Source organism: Micromys minutus (assembly GCF_963924665.1).
Source record: "Micromys minutus genome assembly, chromosome: 8".
Taxonomy (NCBI): Eukaryota; Metazoa; Chordata; class Mammalia; order Rodentia; family Muridae; genus Micromys; species Micromys minutus.
In genome coordinates, this window is record NC_137977.1 from 1,120,096 (window position 1) to 1,127,141 (window position 7,046).

Below are 7,046 nucleotides of genomic sequence, written 5' to 3' on the forward strand. Positions count from 1 at the left end.
ACATGAACATATAGACAAAGATGTCCCGGGCTGTCTAGCAGCCGCTGGGAGCCTCCAGGTCAGGGCCGCGGTTCTGGAACTGCTGTGAGGGGAACACAGTTAACATGTGTTGGAGTCTACACCCATTCTTAAGTGGCTACATCAGGGGTTGGAAATCTGAGGCTGCCTTTCCAATGGTGTCCTCAAGGAAACAGAATTGATATCAGGGTGCTGATCATTAAAACCAGAGGCCACACAGGAATTTTTGCCATTACTTTTGATAATCTCATCAATAAAAATTCTCAAGGTTGATTATATGATATATAAACCCAGACTCAAACTGCAGCATTGCAGAGGGTAATGATGACTTGTAGTGACCTGAGCTACCATTTGAAAAATGCGCCCCAAGTCTTTTCCAGTAGTGTAGCAACATAAGAGTCACATGGATCCCACTATTTCCTAAGCATAATAGTGCACATGTTTTCCTCTGGCATTAAACACTTCTCCATTTTCTTCCTTTAAAGGGCTGTGTCTAAAACTGGATATATTGAACCCAGGGCTCTGCCTGCCTCCTGGGACAACCAGGCGAGACACTCACACCCCAATCCCCCAACTGCTTTCCATCTCCACTAAATTTAGCAGCTGTGAGGTCAGCCCCATCCTTTCCGAGATTCATCTTCCAGTCCACACCTCTACCTGCAATTGTGGATCTGCACTCTACTCCCCAACCCACAGCTCTGCCTGCCTCCCAGGAGACCTGCTCCCAACTGGAACAACAAGCCCACATCTCTGTCTTCCTCCCATAAGGCCTGTTGCTACCCAGGACAACCAATCCCAGAGGCCTGCTACTCCCAGGTTCTACCAGGCCAGCCAACACTAGAGACAACCAGATGGCTAAAGGCAAGTACAAAAACACAATCAACAAAATCCAGTGTAGTATAGAACCACTAGAACCCAGGTCTCCTACAATAGCAAGCCTTGGAAATTCTAACATACCTGAAGAGCAAGACTATGACTTAAATATCATCTTATGAAGATCACAGAGAACCTTAAAGAGGAAATAAATAAATCCAGAAGAGAAATACAGAAAAGTACAAACAGATAAAAGAAATGAACAAAACTGTTAAAGACCTGAAAATGGAAATAGAAGCAATAAAGAAAACACAAATGGGGCAACCCTGGAGATAGAAATCCTAGGGATGAGAACAGGAGCTACGGACGCAAACATCACCAACAGATTACAAGACATGGGAGAGAGAATCTCAGGTATAGAAGATACCATAGAAGAAATTGATGCATTGGTCAAAGAAAATGCAAACTATAAAATGTTTATAAAACTATAAAAACCTAAAGAGAGAGAGAGATGGCTATAAATGTGCAAGAAGTTTACAGAATATCAAATAAATTAGGATCAGAAAAAAATATTGGGATGGGAAGCTCTCCTCCTGTGAAGGCTTGATGTACCAGTGTAGGAGAATGATAGGTTGATGGGGCAGGTGGAGTGCACCCTTGTGGAGACAAGGGTAGGGGAAACCAGAAAGGGGGATAACATGTGAAATGTAAATAAACAAAATAACCAATAAAAAAGAAAATCTTCCCACCACATAATAATCAAAACACTAAATTACAGAAAAAAATAATTAAAAGCTGCAAGGAAAAAAGGTCAAGTAACATATAAAGGCAGACCTATCAGAATTACACATGACTCCATGTTTTGCAGACTTAGGTCTTGCAGAAGCTAAGAGAATACAGATGCAAGCCCAGGCAAACTTTTAATCACCATCATTCTGCTGCATACAAGAAACACATCTCAACAACAAAGATACTACCTCACTGTTAAGGACTGAAAAAAGGTTTTCTAAGCAAATGAATCCAAGAAACAAGCCCGAGTAGCCATTCTAATATCTAATAAAATAGACCTTCAACCAAATGTAATCAAAAGAGATGGGAAAGAACACTTCATATTCATCAGAGGAAAAACATTCACCAAGATGACCTCTCAATTTTCAACATTTATGATCCAAATGCAAGGACACCAACATTAATAAAAGAAACATTATTAAAACTCAAAGAAGACAGTGTACCCCACACAACAATGGTGGGAGACTTAAACACCCAATTCTCACCATTGGCTATGTTATGGAAACAGAAAGTAAATGGAGAATTAATGAAACTAACAGATGTTATAAACCAAATAGACTTAAAAGATATCTACAGAACCTTTCACCCAAACATAAAAGAATACACTTTTTTATCAGCACCTCACAAAACTGTCTCCAAAATGGATCATATACTTTGTCACAAAGCAAACCTCAATAGATCCAAGAATATTGAAATAACTCCTTGCATACTATCAGATAACTATGGATTAAGGCTGGACTTCAACAACAATAGAAAGCCTACATACTCATGGAAACTGAACAATTTTCTACTCAATGATAACTTGGTCAGGAAAGAAAGAAAGAAGAAAAGACATTCTAGAATTCAATAAAAATAAAGGTACAACATATGTAAATTTATGGGACACAATGAAAGCAATGCTAAAAGTTTATAACACTAAGTACCTTCATTAAAAAAAAAATCAGAGAGAACTCATACTAGTAACTTAATGGCACACCAGAATACTCTAAAACAAAAAGAAGCAAACACACCCAAGAGGAGTAGACTGAAGGAAATAATCAAATTCAGGGCTGAAATCAAAGAGAACAATACAAAGAGTCAACAAAACCAAGAGCTGTTTCTTTGAGAAAATCAACAAGCTAGAACAATACTTAGCCAAACTAACTAAAAGGCAGAGAGGCAGTATCCAAATTTAAAAAATCAGAAATAAAAAAGGGAGACAAAATAACAGAAACTGAGGCAATTAAAAAAATCAGTACGTCTAACTTCAAGAGCCTATACTCCACAAATTTGGAAAATCTAAAGGAAATGAATAATTTTCTAGACAAATACTACTGAACAATGTTAAATCAAAATCAGATAAACTATTTAAACAGTCCAATAACCCTTAAGGAAATAGAAGAGAAGTCATTAAAACCTCCTAACCCCCACCCCAAAAAAGCCCAAGGCCTGATGATTTTAGCACAGAATTCTACCAGACTTTCAAAGAAGAGCTAATACCAATACTCCTCAAACTATTCCACAAAATGTAAACAGAAGGAACACTGCCAAACTTCTTATATGAGGCCAATGCCTAAATCACACAAAGACTCAACAAAGAAAGACAATTTCAGACCACTTTTTCTTATGACCATTGTTGCAAAAATACTCAATAAATTCTTGCAAACTGAATCCAAGAATGCATAAAAGTATCATTCACCACAACCCAGGAATGCAGGGATGATTCAATATATAAAAATATATCAATGTAACAAGTCAAAAAAAATCACATGATCAACTCATTAGATGCAGGAAATAAACAACTTGACAAAGTCTAATACTCCTTCATGTTAAAAGTCTTAGAGAGGACATGAGGCACATACCTAAATACAATAAAGGAAATATATAGCAAGCCAATAGCCAACATCAAGTCGAATGGAGAGAAATATAAAGCAATTGCACTAAAATCATGAACAAGACAAAGCTGCCACTCTCTCCCTATCTATTCATTATGGTACTTGAAGTTCTAACCAGAGCAGACAAGAGGAGATCAAAGGGATACAAATTGGAAAGCAAGAAGTTAAGGAATCACTATTTGCAGGTGATATGATAGTATACATAAGTGACTCCCAAAAGTCTACCAGAGAAGTCCTACAGCTGGTAAACACCTTCAGCAAAGTGGATGGATACAAAATTAATTACAAAAATATAAAATTATAAATTACAAAGTGAATGGATACCAGAGAAATCAGTAGTTCTCCTTTATGCAAACAATAAATGGGCTGAGAAAATAAGAAAACAACAACCTTCACAATAATCATAAATAATATAAAATATCTTGGTGTAACTCTAACTAACCAATGATATGAACTTCAAGTCCCTGAAGAAAGAAATTAAGAAACCTTTAGAAGATGGAATGATCTCCTAAGCTCATGGATCAGTCAGATTAACATAGTGAAAATGTCCATTTTACCAAAAGATATCTAAAGATCCAATGCAATTTCCATCAAATTCTAGCACTTTTTCAGACCTTGAGAGAGCAATTCTCAACTTCATATGGAAAAACAAAAACATCCAGGATAGCTAGAACAATCCTGAGCAATAAAAAAAATTTGGGAGGACTCACCATTTCTGACCTTAAGCTGTACTACAGAGCAACAGTGATAAAACTGCATGGTTTGGTACAGAGACAGACAGGTGGATTAATGGAATCAAATTGAAGAATCAGAAATAAACTTCTATAGACACCCAATTTTTGACAAAGAAGCCAAAGCCATGCAATGGGAAAAAGAAAGTATCTCCAGCAAATGATGCTGGTCTAGCTGGATGTTTACATGTAGAAGAATGCAAATAGATTCATTATTTACCACCCTGCACCAAGCTCAAGTCCAAGTGGATCAAAGACCTCGACATAAAACAAGCTACAGTAAATCTAAAAGAAGAGAAAGTGAAAAATAACCTCGAAGGCATTGGTACAGGAGACGATTTCCTGAGCAGAACAGCCATGGCTCAGACTCTAAATCAACAACTGATAAACGGGACCTCAGGAAACTGCAAAGCTCCGGGAAGGCAAAGGACACTGTCAATGGGACAAAGTGGCTTCACTATCTCTTTCTCTCTCTCTGTCTTTCTTTGTCTCTTCATGTATCTGTCTCTGTCTTTGTCTCTGTCTGTCTCTCTGTCTCTGTCTCCCTCCCTCTCCCTTCCTCCCCCACCTCTCTCTCATACACACACACACACATACACACACACACACACACACACACACACACACACTCAAAACATGTACCATTGCACTCATCATGAAGTGTCATAGCTATAGGGGCCCTTTCCTAGAGCCTGCACTACAGTGTTCAGATTTTCATGCTCCCAGAATGTGAGCTAAATAAATATATTTTTTGTTATAACTTCAGCTAGCTTCCATTATTTCATTAGAGATTATTAAATAGTTTCATGAAAACCTGGACTGGCACAGTTGAGTCTTCATGTTGGCCTTGATGATCAGGAGGAAGGAGGCTGTAGTCACACACCAGAGTATGTGGAGCAAGAGCTCTCTTTTCTTGCTTCTTGACAGTCTCAACCGTGCTCAATGGTATATGTGATAGCATCCTTCTGTGGTCCCCATCCTGGGGAGGTGGCTACAGGAGGATTGCTCAATCTTCCTAGCCAGTAAGCCTAGCTAAATTACAGAATTCCAGATTCTATTAGAGACTGTCTCCAGAATTTAGATGGAAAATGACTGAGGGAGACACCCAACATTGACCTTTATCCTCCACATAATCTTAAATAAAAAGAAGAAACTCCATTAGGGAGATATAGTGTTTAGGGCCCACCCCTATATGTAGTGGGGTCCCAGCCATCTCTCTGGGTAAGCTTTGAGGATGGGAGGAGATGTTAGGCAAAGAGGAGTAAGATGGTGGGTTCAGCTGCATTAGGGAGTGCTGTAATGAACTACAGTAGAAAGCACTGTCATGTGCCCAAAAACTTCCTTCTTAGTTCACCCAGGGAAGCTGAGAGGCTGGGAAGCCAGCTCTGTCAGAGTCATGGAAGACTTGCTCCTGGCAAGCATATGATATGGTTTGGAATAGGTAGAGGGCACACTATGAAGTCCCTGTAAATAAATCAGTCTTTCTGTTATTGTAACAAACACTGAAACAACCTGAAGGAGGAAAGATTTGTTTTGGTTCATTGTTTCAGTATTATAAGTCCATGGTTGGCTGACTCCATTTTTTTCTGGGCCATGGTGATTACGAACATTAAGGCAGGTAAGGCTCGATGGAACCAGGTCGCTTATCTCATGGTCTCCAAGGCACAGAAAGAGTTAGCAGGAAAAGGCCAGGGCCAAAATATATTCTTCAAAGGTATACCCCAGCGCTTTCTCCCAGGAGACCCTACCTTCAACAGTCACACCACTTCTCAACAGTCTACTCAACCTCTGCATCTACAAAAGGATTAAACTTCTGATTAGGCCAGAGGTGTCTCGACAAGAGCTGACATCAACACATCCAGACTTTACCCATCTGGGCATCTCTCAGTCCATCAAGTTGAGACTCAAGATCAACACTGCGCATCTTGGTCATGTCTTCCTTCAGAAGGACTTGCCATTTAGCCAGATGAGGGTTATTGGCAGGAGACTGTCTTCAGTCATCTCTGCTTGGGTTTCCTGGGCTGCAGAGAATTACCTCTCCCTAGGGCATGATGTCTTCTCAGGGCCGGTTCTAACGGTGACTAATGAAGGACTGTAAGAGCCTGGCCTACGTGTCCATTCAGTTTGCTTTCCTGTTGCTCTGATAAATGCCACGACCAAAAGCAGCTTAGAGAAGGAAAGGACATAGTTCAGTATACAGGTAATAGTTCATCACAGAGGGAAGCCAAGAAGCTCAAGGCAAGAGCTTGAAGAAGAAAACATGGGAGAGTGTGGTGCACTGGTTTGTTCTCAGGCCCACCCCCAGCTTCTACTTTTATCCCACCCATACCTACCTCGCCATGTTATCACCCACAACGATAGCTTTTCATATCAAGTAGCAACCAAGACAATGTCCCACAGGCGTGGCTACCAGCCAATCTGGTAAAATTCTGTAGTTGAGGTTTTTTCCTCCTAGATGACAACCAGGATTGGCCACATGTCTCTACTCAGCCAACTTGGAAGGGTCATTTTGGTCACAGATATCCCTCTGGGGACACATAAGGTTGTCACTGGCCTTACTGTTTTTCATCTTTTTTCTGTGCAGCCTCTCTCCTTCACATTCTTTCTATCGCATGAGGTGAAAAAGCCATTCCTAACAAATGACTTGCATGTTAAAGTGTGACCCAGAGTCTGCTTGCCAGGGAACCTGGCCTACAATAGCTTCTTTCTGAAACTTGACAAATATCTCAAGTGTAGGCCTGTGTACTAAATCCACTTGCTTTAAGTTTTACTTCAAACAGAAATGACTATTGGGTTTTAACTGTTCAAATAAAATAACTTT